The sequence below is a fragment of the Pristiophorus japonicus genome, unplaced genomic scaffold (genome assembly GCF_044704955.1).
Source record: "Pristiophorus japonicus isolate sPriJap1 unplaced genomic scaffold, sPriJap1.hap1 HAP1_SCAFFOLD_49, whole genome shotgun sequence".
NCBI lineage: Eukaryota > Metazoa > Chordata > Chondrichthyes > Pristiophoridae > Pristiophorus > Pristiophorus japonicus.
Genome location: NW_027254395.1, coordinates 4019301 through 4036756, shown reverse-complemented (window position 1 = coordinate 4036756; position 17456 = coordinate 4019301). Strand labels below are relative to the sequence as shown.

Sequence of the window (17456 nt, the reverse complement as noted above, 5' to 3'; positions counted from 1 at the left end):
ATGCCTTGTTGAAGTACGTCAATATCCCAGGTCTCTCCCGAAACCTTTAGTTTCCTCAGAACACGTATTTAAATCTCCAAAACCCTCCAGAGGGTTCCGATTGAAGAAATTAAACGATTTGGACAATTGATTTCAATAGAGAGAGTACCCGCTGCGAGCAGGGATCAAAGCTGCACAGGGAAACCGCAGAGACGAGAGTCCGCGAAAATCCAACCAGTGTAAACAAATTCTCTGGTTATACTATCAGTTCCCCTTAATATCGTGACAACTTCAATCAAATCACAACTTAATCTTACAAATACAATATCATACAACGCTGATTTTTGTAATCCTCTCCTCGTAATTTCTCCTCGAGCCCGGGTTCAATTCCTCTCAAATTACACTGCACTCACTCAAATATGAATATTTATTTCCTGCATTATAAATAATAAACAGAAACAACACAATTATAAATCAGTACTACGGCGAAAAATAATTGGTATGTGTGTAATTTACAGAGCCGGAACAGACGCGATGGATGGACAGCACCATTTTGTGCTGAATGATTCGATGATTCTATGACTTCTATTTTATAAGACAGCTGAAAAGGCAGCTGTATGTTGGGAGCACTGATACCGCACAGCATCTGAATGTGGCTCTAGTGGCATGATCGATTAGTGCGCAGTATTTATATAACAGTACAGGCACGCGAAATGCCTGAACTCTAACAGACAATGGTTTTGCTTGTAACATGTGCAGCGGAGTTGAAGGTCCACTTGGTCGGTTCCCAAACTTTATCTACTTTTTAGAATTTCCATGTGAGCAGTTAGCTTCCTCTGGGCCCGCAATGTTGCAAGTGCCGTTGAGAGTTTTACAGTAGCGTTTTTGTATTGCAGATTTATAGGAGGGAGCGGGGCCGTTTCCATTCATAAAACAGTAACTCCAAAGTTAGGAAAAATGATCTAGAAACAGCCTCGAATTCAACGCTCTGACAATGCTTTTGACACAAAGTGGAATATGTGTAAACGCACGGAATATCTGTATATGCTTCCTGCATAATATTCAACACAAGCAAGACTTCCGCTGAACAGCTTGTTGAGAATTTCGATAAAGATCATCACATGTGTTCGACGTTTGCAAGCGATCACTGAGAGATGGTAAATGAAGTTTGACGGGTGCGGACAAACCGCCCCGCTCGCTGGGAGCACCCCTACTCCTCAGACTACCACTGCCATTTATAGGATTTTCGGCGTTTTTTTTATTTGAACAATTAGGCAGATGTTGGCAATGGTGCTGCAAGAAACACATTAAAACCGTTTAGGTGTTAGCGCTCGGGAGCGGCTTTGTGGCGCAATGGGTATTGCATTGACCATTTATATCATTCTATTATATAGACACATTCAAAGGTTATCGGCTCAAATTTTAGGCAGGGTTTGGTGTTTAGGACACCGGAAGTGAACATGCGGAGCAAAACCTCATATGTCTTCTTTCCGGCCGCACTTTTTCGAGAATCGGACCAAAGAAAGAGACACAAAGTAACTAAAAACTTCCGAAGCCCGGAATCTTTACGTCTTCAGCAAAACGCGCTGCCAAATGCGCTATTCCGGCAAATCCAATTCAATGACGCACAGTAATGAATGCGTTGTCGGTGTCCTGCAAAAGTTCCTCACCGAAACTTGATTAAGTAACAACACGGGTGGAACGCGAACCCACAACCTTGGAATGATTGTTTGAAGTTTAACGAGAAAGCTAATGTGCTACAGATTGCGACACAGTGCCGAATACAGAATACGTTTCTGAATTAGTGACTTTGTGCTTCATGTTAGTGAATGTAAGATTTGATATGTTTTGAAAGTATCTCTGCAAATCATTTAACCTCTGTCTTTTTAGCAACGAATTAATGAGAGAACCAGGCACATTGCTCCGAGAAACCCGTTTTCTAAACGTGAAAAGATGACAGTGTTTACTGTGAAGAGTTTTGATTTATTCGGACGGACATCTGGTGTAAAGGCCGCCGCGACACAGGTGTGATACGATCACACAGTCTTATAATCTGGAGTCAGACGGATACCATCCTGTTGTGTTTCAAATATCCCCACACAATGAGGCGCTTCTTCTACATAGTGGCACTTTGAGACATCGCTTCCTTAAGTCTAACTTTGTGACACATGAAGGTTTTGAAATCCCCGCAAACTCCCGCGGGTTATAAGGCAACCATGTGAAGCAGCATTCTCTGTCAGGTTCCATATCCCGCTCACTTCTGCCGCCTGCTGCCAATGATCGACAACTAATCCAAATGTAGAGATAGGGCGCAGAGAATCATCAGAGAAAGTGGCATGATCTCAAAATATAAATTAGAGGGACAGCATCAGCGGAACAGGTAATGTTCTGGGGTGTGGAGTTCAGTCAGAGCTGCAAACAAATAGGTGAAAGATAGAGAGAAATATTTTCCGTAGTGGGAGGGTCCGGTTCAATGGGAGCTACACGTAAAATTAGAGCTAACCTGTCCAAGGATGACGAAAGGAATCGATTTGCTCACAGAAGGTAGGGAAATCTAGGAACTTACTCCCCTAAGAATCGGTTGATGCTGGGGGTCGATTGACAATTTCAAACTAGTGATTGATAGATTGTTGTTAGACAAGGTTATGAAGGTGTATGGAATCATCGCACAGACCAGCCCTGATCTAATTAAATGTCGGAGCAAGCTTGAGAGGCTGAATAGCCACCTCCTGTTTCTGTTTTTCTATGACCATAACAGGACAGAAACAGAAACAGCTGCAAACATACGTTGCATTTTATTCATATTTAACAGAAAAATAACCATGCCACGCGCAATGATGCTGTCGTCAGGGAAGAACTCCCCCGACTTTCCTGTGGTTTTCTTGCCTCTCTCGCCCCATCATCCCACACGCTGCATGTTTTTAAACCTTGTTTTAAGTCTGCTGCTCTGAGCCAGTGCATTCTGCAGTCTCACAACTCTTTCTGCAAATATCGTTTCACTGCTTGCTTCTATGTTTATTGTTATGAATCTCGTTGAGGTTTAGTTCCCTGGTGTCAGAGGAGGAATTGTCTGCGTCCTTCATTTATTTCTCGTTGGAGACAAACATAGGTATCCATTCAGAATCAACGCACGAATTGACATCGAGATAAATGCTGTGAGAGATACAGGCAGCATTGGCACACATGGCGGAATAGACAAGAGAGATGCTTCAATACAAAATGGACTCAAACTCGAAATGGAAGTGACAGGTGGCTGATAGATATGAGTGAGTGGAGGCGATAGACTAAAGGCGTGGTTTGACTCCGTGGCTTAACTAGTCAAAGCGCCTATCTAGTAAACAAAATATGCTCGGTTTGACTCACAGCGGGGCTGCCACTTCCTATCTTCATGATTCACAAAGGGTAAGTTTCTTGCCATGGAACAGAACTGCAATCGCTTTAAACGTAACTGGGGTTGCACTAGTTCCCATTCTGGATTAAGGCCCAATTCAGTGCGTGGCCTTGGTCGCATACCACTGCTGCTATAATTTCAGGCGGGGTCGAATTTGGCCTCATCAAAAAACGATATATTTTCTGACCAGCGCCGTGTGTATCTTTGCTGCAATCAGAAAAAAACCGTTGTAGCTGGTTTGTGGCGCCGTGATCGTATAGTGGTTAGTACTCTGTGTTGTGGCCGCAGCAACCTCGGTCCGAATCCGAGTCATGGCACATCTCGCTTTATTTATTTAATTCACAACAGCACCTGCTGATAGAACACAGCCAAACATCGATCCTTACTAAATGAAACAGATATTACATTTTTAGCGGTGGAAACATATTTACTCCTTCAAACCCACCTCTTCTCCCAGCTTTTCCTGCATTCCACAATCAACTCACATTAACTCACCGGGCGAAACATATTTTTTTCCGTTCTGAATCTGTCTCAAAACCGACCATTTCTGACATTCGCTCACTTTAAGTAACGGAAGGCCCTTTGCTTACAGAAGCTGATTGTACATTTTCAATATTGTCGATTTGGGTGCACGGGCAGGACAAGTGGCGAAGACACGTTGTCACAGGGGAATTCTGTTTGGATGCAAAAATAAATAAACAGTTTGGCTGATCGTGTTGCGACACTAGGTGACCGACTTGATAACGCGATGGACTATGAATCCATTGTATTCTGCACACGTGGGTCCCATCCCATCCTCGCCGGTAGTGTGTTAAATATTTGATGCATGTGGTTCTTTTGTCAATCACCTGAAAAATCTTATCCAAATTCACCTTTTTTCCCTAGCTTGCTACACTCAGCTCATGACATGTCTCAAATTATTAATATATACTTCAATGGGAAAATAAGGCAAGAAAATACACGATAAATTGTAGAACATTAAGAAGTGTAATGGAACAAATGGATCTTAGAGTGCAGGTCCACAGGTCCATGAACGTTGCAGGCCTGGTCGATAATGTAGTTGATAAGGCATATGTAATACTTGCTTTTACCAGTGGAGGCATAGTATTCAAGAGCAGGGGGGTTATGCTTGAACTGCATATAACACTAGTTAGGCCACCACTAGAATACTGTTTCAGCACATTACAGGAAAGATGTAATTGCATTGTAGAGAATACAGAGGAGATTTACGAGAATGATGCCTGGACCAGAGAACTTGAGCTGTGAGGAAAGATTTGATAGGCTGTGTTAGTTGTCTGTGGAACATAGGAGGCTGAGGAGAGAAGATATTCAGGCATACACAATTATAAGTGGACTAGGTAAAGGCGTAAGGGCGGACCTATTTCCCTTAGCAGTGCAGTCAACAAAGAGGAGGCATAGATTTATTGTAATTGTAGGAGGCTTAGAGGTGATTTGTGGGGACAATTTTTCACCCAGAGGGTTCTGTGGCACACCGCTGAAAGGATGGTCAAGGCAGATTCCCCGCCCACGTTTCAAAAAGTACCTGGATTTGCACTTAAAGTGTCGTTAGCTACAAGAGTTCGGAACAAGAGCTGGAAAGTGGGATGAGGCTAGTTAGCATTTGTTCAGCAAACGTGGACACGATGGGCAGGAATGGCCTCCTTCCATACTATGAAATGCAATGATTCGATGATATGCATTGGTGTGGAGAGAATTGTGAACTTTTTCAGGGCCACTATTATGATTAAAAAAATGTTTCACGGAAAGATTAACATACATTGAATTACTGAACAGAAGCATTTCGAAGTGGTTCCGCACATACGTAGGTAAACCAAATGTGCTTTCGATTACATCACGTTAAATATTCGGTAATCACAACTGTAATCGGGCTCCATTGAAACATAGAATGATCCCTGACTGAGAGAATTTCCCTTTTACATACACACAGAATGATCCCGAATTGAGAGAATATCCCTTTTACACACACACGGAATGATCCTGGACAGATAAAATATCCCTTTTAAACAGGCAAAGAAACATCCTGGACAGATAGCGCATCCCATTTCGACAGATACAGAAGGATCCGGGACTGAGAGCACAAACCTTTTAAACAGACACAGCATGATCCGGGACTGACAGCACATCCCTTTTTAACAGACACAAAATGGCCCAGGGCTTACAACGCATCCCTTTTAAACAGACACGGAATGACCCGGCACTGAGAGCACATCCCTTTTAAACAGACACAGCGTGATCCGGGACTGAAAGCACACAGCTTTTGAAATTATAAAAAGCCCCTTATGTTCAGGCTTACTACTCTTTTTGGCAATATTATTAATCTCTTCCTTGAATCTAATATTATCTTTAATTTCTCTTGATGGCCACGGTTGGAACAGTTTTAGGTGTAGAGAGTGGGTCTAATTGGATAGCATTTTCACAAAGCCGGCTGAGTCATGATGGGACAAAAAGTCTCCTTCAGTTCTGTCACTCTCGGATACTCATCCTCGACCTCGGTGTGGTTCGTTCAGTCCTGTGGGAGACGGATAATAATGTTCTGCACGTGACTTCAGATTAATACATTTAGCAAAAGATTGGGAACATTAACGAACTCAGAAAAATTCAATGGCTCTTCAATCTCTCGGGTCAGTGGACTTGCTGAACTATTAACATTTGAGATAATTATGGGCTGTTCGGAACAACAGGAGATTCTCAGGGCACTTGTATGAAAGCGCAGACGGGAGTTGAACCCGCATTTTCCGGTTTACAGGGCGGCTTCATCACCACTTGATAACGAACCCTCTCATCCAGAGCACTGATATTATTTATTCTGAAGCAACTTACTATGGATGCTGGGAATTGGAAATGCAACAGAAATTGCTGACCATATTCAGCAGGAATAGCAGCATTAGTGAAGCGAGAACAGAGATAATGTTTCAAGCCAGTGATATTTCATCAAAACTGTCAGAAGTTGGAGGTCTAACAGGTATTAAGCAGGTACTTTAAAAGGGAGAGGTGGAGGGGAAGAATGAACAAAAAGGAAGGCCTGTGATATGGTGGAAAGCAGGAATGATTTCATGACAAAAGCGATAGGGCATGATAATGGGACACTGCAAGAAACAAATATGCGTTTAGTGAAAGGGTAAGAGGGAATAGCAGGATCATTACTAACAGCTACTGTCCGAGAAAATGGGAGCAGTGGTTAGAATCTGAAATTGTTGAATTCAACTTTGAGCCCGGAAGGCTGTAAAGTGCCGAATGGAAAGATGAGCTGCTGTTCCTGGATCTTACGTTGAGCTTCATAGGAACAGTTTAGGAGGACGAGACAGGCGACAGAAAGCTTGGGGTTCTCGTTGCGGACTGAATGAGCTCCTTGGTAAAGTGCTCAGCTAGTATGTGCCTGGTCGCCCCAATGTAGAGGAGATTTCAGTCGATACAGTATACGATGTTGAAAGAAATACAAGTACATCGTTTCACCTATACTGGCCTGGACTGTGGGAAGGGAGGAGGAAATCGCCATGTGTTGCTTCTTCTGCGCTTGCACGGGAAGGTGCTGTGGGAAGAAAAGCTTTGTTGGTGGTGATTGGATAGTGGACCAGGGCATGCCGGATAGACTGGTCCCTTTGGACTGCTGAAAAGAGAGGGGAGGGTAAGATGTATTTAATGGTGGGATCACGTTGGATTTGTCAGACATGGGGCAGGATGATACGTTGAATGTGGCGGTTAGTGGGGTGAATGTTGAGCACATGTGGAACCCTATCGTGATTCTACGAAGGGATAGAAACATAGAAACATAGAAACTAGGTGCAGGAGCAGGCCATTCAGCTCTTCTAGCCTGCACCGCCATTCAATGAGTTCATGGCTGAACATGAAACTTCAGTACCCCCTTCCCGCTCTCTCGCCATACCCCCCGATCCCCTGAGTAGTAAGGACTACATCTAACTCCCTTTGGAAGAAATTCAGTGAATTGGCCTCAACTACTTTTTGTGGCAGAGAATTCCACAGGTTCACCACTCTCTGGGTGAAGAAATTTCACCTCATCTCGGTCCTAAATGGCTTACTTCTTACCTTAGAATGTGACCCCTGGTTCTGGACTTGCCCAACATTGGGAACATTCTTCCTGCATCTAACCTGGCAAAACCAGTCAGAATTTTAAACGTTTCTATGAGGTCCCCTCTCATTCTTCTGAACTCCAGTGAATACAAGCCCAGTTGATCCAGTCTTTATTGATACGTCAGTCCCACCATCCCGGGAATCAGTCTGGTGTATCTTCGCTGCACTCCCTCAATAGCAAGAATGTCCTTCCTCAAGTTAGGAGACCGAGGCTGTACACAATACTCCAGGTGTGGCCTCACCAAGGCCCTGTACAACTGTAGTAACACCTCCCTGCCCCTATACTCAAATCCCCTCGCTATGAAGGACAACATGCCATTTGCTTTCTTAACCGCCTGCTGTACCTGCATGCCAACATTTAATAACTGATGTACCATGACACCCAGGTCTCGTTGCACCTTCCCTTTTCCTAATCTGTCACCATTCAGATAATAGTCTGTCTCTCTGTTTTTACCACCAAAGTGGATACCTCACATTTATCCACATTATACTTCATCTGCCATGCATTTGCCCACTCACCTAACCTATCTAAGTCACTCTGCAGCCTCATAGCATCCTCCTCGCAGCTCACACTACCACCCAACTTAGTGTCATCCGCAAATTTGGAGATACTACATCGAATCCCCTCGTCTAAATCATTAATGTACAATGTGAACAGATGGGGCCCCAGCATATAACCTTGCGGTACCCCACTAGTCATTGCCTGCCTTTCTGAAAAGTACCCATTTACTCCTACTCTTTGCTTCCTGTCTGACATCCAGTTCTCATTCCACGTCAGCACACTACCCCCAATCCCATGTGCTTTAACTTTGCACATTAATCTCTTGTGTGGGACCTTGTCGAAAGCCTTCTGAAAGTCCAAATATACCACATTAACTGGTTCTCCCTTGTCCACTTTACTGGAAACATCCTCAAAAAATTCCAGAAGATTTGTCCAGCATGATTTCCCTTTCACAAAACCGTGCTGACTTGGACCTATCATGTCACCATTTTCCAAATGCGCTGCTATGACATCCTTAATAATTGATTCCATCATTTTACCCACTACTGAGGTCAGGCTGACCGGTCTGTAATTCCCTGTTTTCTCTCTCCCTCCTTTTTTAAAAAGTGGGGTTACATTGGCTACTCTCCACTCGATAGGAACTGATCCAGAGTCAATGGATGAGAGTAGAAGTGTGGGAAATGTGCCGGACAAGGGTCGAGGGTCATGTGCACTGGCGTCGAGGGTTTGTCTTGCTGGAGGATCATTTAGCTACATATCTGTAGCACGGGTATTGACTTTGCCATCGTCAGGACACATACAATGGAGATGGAGAAACTGGGAGAATGGAATAGATTCCTTATAGAAAGCGAGTTGGAAAAAGTGTAATTAAGTGTAATTAAGGTAGATGTGGGAATCAGTGGGGTTATGGTCGATATTGGTCGGCCGAATATCCCTAGCAATGGAGGTAGCGAAGTCAGGAGGGGAAGGGAAGAGTCGGAGTTGGGCCATGTGAAGGGCAGGAAGGGTGGAAATTTAAAGCAAAGTTGACTAAACGTCTTGTTCACTGCGAAAGCTAGAAATAGCACAGATAAAATCATCAATGTTCCAGAAAACGAGGTGATGGATGGGACCTGAGTAGGACTAGAATAAAGAATGTTGCACTTATACCATTGATATACAGGCATACCTAGGCCACATGCGGGTTACCATAGCAACAAATTTAATTTGGAGTAAGTATGTAAAGTCAAAGGAGAAGTTGTCCAATGCCATTTTAAATCAAGTTCCGCCAGGCGGATGAATTGATGGTGGATGGAAATTGGTTGAGCGTCCTTTCAATGAAGAAGTGGAGGGGCCTCAAGCCGTCCTGGTGGGGAATGGATGACCAGTGTGATTGGACGACCAGAGTCATGGGGAGAATGGGAGCCAGGAAACTGAAAAGTAAATGATGTTACTTTTATTCTACAGCAGCTTTGCAATCACTGGCATTATCAATGGATTGGTATTTGGTGTGGAATGAATTTGCTGACTTGTCGAAAATTGCAATTTTTGCTTCAATCGTCAGGATGGCTGAGTGAGTAATGAGTTTTGGACTGAAAATCAAATGTGCGAATGTTGGCATGAGTTTGAACTCCAGTACTAGCAGATGGTGTCTATTACGATAACGTGTTAAAATGTTATAATCATTGGAAAGTAAGCTTCTGTATTTATATTTTACATTTCCAGGAAGCGATCCTACATTTACAAGAGGTGCTCTGCCGACTGATGGAAAATAAAAGCAGGGGTCGTTGAACCCTCGAGTCGTTCAGTGAGATAATTTTTGAAAATATCTTCACTTCATCCATCTGCTTTGACTCCAAATCAATTCCTACTAGTATCCAGCAAAAATCTATCAATCTCAGATTTAAATTAGCAATTTAGTTGACAAATATACCGGAGATGAAATGAAAAGATTATTTAATTATTCTCCAATTAGTTCAGGTTTGGAATGCATTACCTGAACAGTTGGTTGGCACAGATACGATCAGAACTTTCTTAAATATATAAGAACATAAGAATTAGAGGTAGGAGTATTAGGCCCCTCGAGCCTGCTCCGCGATTGAATAAGATCGTGGATAATCGAATCAAGGACTCAGCTCCACTTTCCTGCCCGCTCTCCATAACCCCTTACTCCCTGATCATTCAAAAATGTGTCTATCTCCGATTTTATATATTCATTGACCCAGCCTCCACGGCTCTCTGGGGGAGAGAATTCCATAGATTTAAAACGAACTGAGAAAAGAAGTTTCTTCTCATCTCAGTTTTAAATCTACATAAACGACTGGGAAGAAGGGACCGAGTGTAACCTCGCCACGTTTGCTGACGATGAAAAGGTGGAATGAAAGGCAATGTATGAGTATAATGTTGGAAAATGTGAGGTCATGCAATTTGACAGAAAAAAACTTTGACAGAAAAGAGCAAGCTATTATTTAAATGGAGAAACATTGCAACGTGCTGCAATACAGCGGGATCTATGGGTACATGTGTATGAAACACAAAAGGTTAGTGTGCAGCTACAGCAAATAATCAGGAAGGCCAATTGAATCATGGCGTTTATTACAAAGGAGATGGAGTATAACAGCAGGGTAGTCTTGGTACAGCTATATCGGGTATTGGGAGGCCACACCTGAAATACAGTATATAGTTTTGGTTTCCATATTTACGAAAGGATAATTGCTTTGGAGGCAATTCAGAGAAGGTTCACTAGGTTCATTCGGAGATGAGGGGGTTGATCTATGATGAAAGATTGAGGAGGTTCAGCCATTACTCATTGGAATTCAGAAGAATGAGAGATGATCTTATCGAAACGTATAAGTTTATGAGGGGGCTTGACAAGGTGGATGCAAAGAGGAGGTTTCCATTGATAGGGGAGACTAGAACTAGGGGGCATCATCTTAGAGAAAGCGGCCACCCATTTAAAACTGAGATGAGGAGGAAATTCCTCTTTCAGAGGGTTGTAAATCTGTGGAATTCGCTGCCTCAGAGCGCTGTGGAAGCCGGGACGTTGAATAAATTTAAGTCAGAGACAGTTTCTTAACCAATAAGAGATTACGGGGTTATGGGGAGCAGGAGGAAAGTGGATCTGAGTCCATGATCCGATCAGCAATTATCGTATTAAATGGTGGTGCAGACTCGAGGGGCCGTATGGCTTATTCCTGCTCATTTTTCACATGTACTTATGTTCTTATATATGGGCGGTCCCATATTCTAAGTCCTTGTCCCCTCGTTTTAGTCTCCCGTATGAGTGCAAATATGCTCTCTGCATCCATCTTGTTGAGCATCCTCATTATCTTATACGTTTCGATAAGATTACCTCTCATTCTTCTGAATTCCAATGTGGATAGTCCCAACCTACTGAACATATCTTCATAAGTCAACACTCCCCATCTCCTAAATCGACTTAGTGAACCCTCTCTGAACAGTCTCCAAGTATATCCTTCCTTAAATACGGAGACTAAACTGTACGCCGTACTCCAGGTGTCATCTCTCCCTAACTCTTTCACCATCTCTCCCTAACTCTTTCACCATATCTCCCTAACTCTTTCACCATCTCTCCCTAACTCTTTCACCATCTCTCCCTACCTTTCTCCATCTCTCCCTACCTCTTTCACCATCTCTCACTAACACTTTCACCATCTCTCCCGACCTCTTTCTCCATCTCTCACTAACTCTTTCACCGTATCTCCCTAACTCTTTCACCATCTCTCCATAACTCTTTCACCATCTCTCCCTAACTCTATCACCATCTCTCCCTAACTCTTTCTCCATCTCTCTCTAACTCTTTCTCCATCTCTCTCTAACTCTTTCACCATCTCTCCCTAATTATTTTTCCATCTCTCCCTAACTCTTTCACCATCTCTCCCTAACTCTTTCACCATCTCTCCCTACCTCTTTCACCATCTCTCCCTAACTCTTTCACCATCTCTCCCTAACTCTTTCACCATCTCTCCCTAACTATTTCACCATCTCTCCCTAACTCTTTCCCCATCTCTCCCTAACTCTTTCACCATCTCTCCCTAATTCTTTTTCCATCTCTCCCTAACACTTTCACCATCTCTCCCTAACTCTTTCACCATCTCTCCCTAACTCTTTCACCATCTCTCCCTAACTCTTTCACCATCTCTCCCTAACTCTTTCACCATCTCTCCCTAACTCTTTCACCATCTCTCCCTACCTCTTTCACCATCTCTCCCTAACTCTTTCACCATCTCTCCCCAACTCTTTCACCATCTCTCCCTAATTCTTTCACCATTTCTCCCTAACTCTTTCACCATCTCTCCCTAACTCTTTCACCATCTCTCCCTAATTCTTTTTCCATCTCTCCCTAACTCTTTCACCATCTCTCCCTAACTCTTTCTCCATCTCTCCCTAACTCTTTCACCATCTCTCCCTAACTCTTTCACCATCTCTCCCTAACTCTTTCACCATCTCTCCCTAACTCTTTCACCATCTCTCCCTAACTCTTTCAACATCTCTCCCTACCTTTCTCCATCTCTCTCTAACCCTTCTCCATTTGTCCCAACACGTTTTCCATTTCCCTCTACATCTACCTGCATCACTCTCTCGCTATCTCCACCTCTCTCTCTTTTCCTCCATCTTACCTCTTTCTCCCTTTCTCTTTACCTCTTCCTCCTTCTCTCTCTACCTTCTTGTATCACTTCATATTTCTCCGTCTCCTTCTGCATCTTCCTCCATGTCTACTTCGTCCGTCATCTCTGTACTACTCTCCATCTCCCTTTAACTCTTTCTATATCTCTACCTCTATCGAGAGAGGGAGAGAGAAATAGAGAGAGCGAGAGAGACAGAAGCGAGAGAGAGATGCAAATGGATAGAGACAGATGGAGTAAGTAGCAAGAGAGAGAGATATGTAAAGGGAGAGGAAGATGGACAGAATTGAAGAGCGGGAGAGTGGCATGGATAAGAAGAGAGATGGAGGGAGAGAGATGAAGAGAGAGAGAGGTAGATACATGGAGTGATAGGGAAATGGAGAGACAGATGGCGACTATATATATATGTATTTATATATAGAGAGAGAGACAGAGCGAGAGAGAGAAAGAGACAGAGATGTAGAGAGACAGAGGGACAGATAGATAAATAAAGAGATAGGCAGACAGAAATAAGAGAGAGAGAAAGAGAGAAAAAGGGAGAGAGAGAGAGGGAGCGAGTTTGAGAGAGAGAGGGAGCGAGTTTAAGGGAGAGAGGGAAAGAGAGAAGGAGGGAGACACCGTGGGACGGAGAAGGATAGAGTGAGACAGACAGTGACAGAAAGAGTTGAGCAGCCGCCGGTTTGCGGGAGCGAGAAATATAACAGTTACAGACATGGAATTTATAACCGACAGATAGTCTTGGAAAGGGAGAGATGAACAGAAATGGAGATAGAGAAAAATTCACTGACAGACAGAGATAAATAAAGAGAAATGATAAGAACAGTCCTGGCGGTCCGAATCCCGACCCGCCTCTGGGCTTCCAGTGTCCCATCCCTCTGTCCATCTGTCTACCTCTCTGTCTGTCCATCCATGCGTTTCTCTCACATTTCTCCGCAGTGCTCCCATTCTCATCAGGACCACAGCAGTGACTGTGATTGGAGGGTTTGCCAATATTCCTTTACCTGCAGGGTAGTCATTTACTGCATGTCCAGGCGAGCTCTTTAGTGCCGTCTATTTGAGAAACACATCATGTGTCGTCTGTGGAGTGGTTCCAAATATCTTTAACATATATTAACAAATTCAGATTTAGAGTCATGTTGAGACGCAGTGCTCCGAAACCAGAATATATTTTCCATCCAGTGCGGAGTGCATGAGATGAATAATGAAATGGGATTATGTTCGAGTGTTTAGAATCGTTGAGCTTTCTATGGTTTCAATAATCTAAGAATTAGATTGATTGGATATTTCACCACGTTCTGCAGCTCCTCTCTGAATTTAGTTTGTGTCAGCACATAAATACACGTGTTGGTGCAGGAACTGAGAAGCTGAAGAAACCCTGCCACGCTTTCTGTGGTGTAAAGAGGATCAGTGAAGGAGGAAGGATAATTAAGTGTAATTCGCTGGTAAATGTAAAATACAACCTGTGTCGCCCACAACAGGATAAAACTCCCGGTTATACTGAAGAGTAAAGTAATGGATTTCCTACGGTTGAACATCTCTATATCCTTGTGATTCTCTCCATTGCTGCGGCCCCGGAGTTCCCTCCCTGCGGACTCTACTGCCCGCTAAAATACGTCTGACCGTCAGAACATTGAGCAGCAAAATTAGAAAGAATGGAACGCAAGGTGTTAATATGCGGTGAAACAAGATAAATGCGGTCCATGCGATGGACGTATAGTAGCTCGGTTTAAGCTGACAACCCCAGGGTACATTATCAATTATATAGTAAGGTACACTTTTAAAATACCAGGGGACACACTCTAAACAGCTCAGCACACTCACTGTTCCGATAATCGCAGCCGCTGTTCTCTCGGTGCAGTATTTTGTTTTCAGCTTCTAACAACAAATGGCCACAAATCGGTCAAAAGTGAAAGCGACTGTTAACCAGACAGAAACCATCGTGCTAGAAAACACCATGACTTCAATGAGACTGCAAACGGGAGTAATGTCCAGGAATGAATATGGGAAATAAATGAGACGATTCTGCCTTAATATTGGATCAGATATAATGACCAGGAGATCGGCGCATGCCATTCCTACCAGGTAGCGAGAGATACATTTGGAGAGACCGCACTTTCCACGGGACAGGATCACAATCGCCACCAAGTTAACTAGAAAGAAGGGAGAGAAAAGGAAGCAGAGAAATTACTGATCAGATCTGGTGCCAAAGCAACATTTCGACGGAATCTGAGTGAAATTTCCGACTTTGTTGCTGCATCGAACGGTGGAAGCTGATTCTGGAACTGGGCAGTGCTTTCGGGCAGAGAAACGTTTCAAACACATTTATCAATAGTGCATTGGGAAATCAGTACAGAAAGCGAATAAAGTGAGCACCAGATCTATTGGAAGGAACGAGTGAGTGCACAGTGCCGGTGGGGAAATGAAAAGGGTTTTTATGGAGCGCGAATGCAACGGATGAAACCGGATTTTATCTCCAGACGGAGGAGGAAAGGCATTAAAGTTCTGGAAGGTTTGTGCAGAGGGTGGGGCATTTGTTGCTGTGTGTTAAGAGATCTGAAGGGGCTGACACAAACCGGGAAAGGCCGAGAGCCCTGGCAATGAGTTTAAGGTTTAGGGTCTGATTGTAAGAGGCAGCTGGAGTTGGAGTTAGTGAGTAAGATTGGCAGGGAAACAAGGAAAATGTAATGTAGAAGCTGGAGGTGAGTCTGGAGCACAGGGTTTGGGGAACCGGACAAACTAAAGCAGCGGATGAGGAGACAGCGGATTGAATGCAGTGGGAGGAGAGGCTGGGATTCACAGTGAGCCTGCAGCAGAGTGTTAGAGGAAATCTAATTCATAAATCCCAGTAGCACAACTCAATTCATACTTTCAACCATTGGTGTCAGGTAACAGCTCGTTGGTGACAAAGTGTGTTCTGTAAATTTAGAAAGTAAAATTATATTTAATATGTTAATTAAACCAGCCTCGTTTTGTATTGAATTTAGTTGACAGAGTTTTTAAAATACACTATCCTAATAATGCATTACGCTTAAGAAATGCAGGATTCTATTCTATACAACATTTCAATTATCTTTAGATATTCAGTCAGTAAACAAGTAAAATAACAATTTACCAAAACAGACTGAGGACCACAAAGCGACAGAATAAAACCCTCACAATCTCACAACATCCTAATGTCACCTTCAAGGCACATGTTGTCATCTTAATTGTACTGGAAGTTTCAGCAGTTCAATCTGATTCATTATTCACATAGCTGCCCCTCTCTCGATCTCCACCCTGTCCCTCTCTTTCTCACTCTCTTTCCTTTCACCCTCCCTGTAGTTTTCCTTCTCAGTCTATTTCTCCATCGCCCCTCTCCATCTCTCCGCATTGTCTCCAATCACTTTCTCAATGCCTTTTTCACAACCGATTCAATGCGAACATCCTGCAGCTGCATGCTATTCTCCTTCCACGTTTTCAATGTTTCTATTCTCAGAGTCAATTTGTTCAACGGTGAAGCCTCTGTGAATAGTTTAATATTTCTATAGAACACCCAATTATCAGTCTGCTCACCTAAACAATTCCCTTCATCTCCAATACATGCAATAAACATGATCCTATTATTTTAAAGCACAACGCTAGATGGCATGATTTTTCTGGAAATATAATGACAACATCACCGCTGCTACTTGTAATTCCTACATCAATAGTAGGGCTCCTGATTCCAACAGACAAAGTGCAAACTGATACTACATAACCTCAAAACATTTCATTTTGTAACGAATGTTAGTGACAGTCATTGAACGCTGAAGCAGAAAACGAGATGTGAAGGTTACAGCTGCAAACTCGGTTCAGTAGCCAGGCCTCCGAAGCAGATTCAAATACATACACAGTGAAATAATATTTCATTACAGTGATAACCAATACTTTATTGGAACCCAGTTAAATGGAACCATGTTATTTCTATAGAACACCCACTTATCAGTCTACTCACCTAAACAATTCCCTTCATCTACAATACATGCAACAAACATGATCCTATTATTTTAAATTGCAGCCCTCCATCTAACACGGAGACCGTGAGCTGTCTAATTTCAATCAATGGAAACACATACATTAATAATTTTCCAGGACAGGTTAGCTCACAACATGAAACCCTTATTTCTGAAGGTGTGATATAAAACATAAAATGCTGGAGATACTCTGCAGGTCAAGTAGCTTCTGTCGACTGAGAAAAAGAACTGATGGTCTGATACTTGCTCTTAGCCCAGGTCCTGAATCCAATACTTTCAGTACAGATAATAAGGTACTACCATTCTCGAGGTTTGGGTACACAGCGATCGTTGTAGATATAAAGCAGTCAATTCAATACAGAAAGAGCAGAGACAGATAAATTTCACCATTCACTGCTGGAACAGAACAGGTGACTGTGTAAAACATGCAGCGAGTAAAAGATTACCAATCACAGTCGCACATTCAACAAAGATTTACATAACTGACTGTTGAGATATCAGCTTACCAGGAACTCCAACAGCTGGAAGAACAGGATAATAAATATCTTCTACCTGAAGGATTAAAGGATACTCCATATCTGTGAGAAGCTGCGACTTCTGTTGGAGTGGAATCCCCTGCTTCGGCAGACACTCTGAGCTGATACATTGCAATGGGCCGTGATTTATACACGGGGTAAGTCTCCACTGACACTGCTGCACCTCTGATGATTATTGTTAGTTTCAGTCACTTGAACAAACACATTATATCAGGACCTTTGACTCTGATGAAAAAAACGCGGTGAATAACACTCAAACATCTCAAAGTACCAGGATGTTACCAAGATCAGACCTCTCTTGGGAATAAGGCTGAAGTTCTG

At 43.1% G+C, this 17456-nt stretch overlaps 1 pseudogene; it reads right to left on the bottom strand.

Moving 5' to 3' along the window:
• Positions 1-13851: 13851 nt before the first annotated feature.
• LOC139253278 (probable G-protein coupled receptor 139) lies at positions 13852-17175 on the bottom strand (annotated as a pseudogene).
• Positions 17176-17456: the final 281 nt, after the last annotated feature.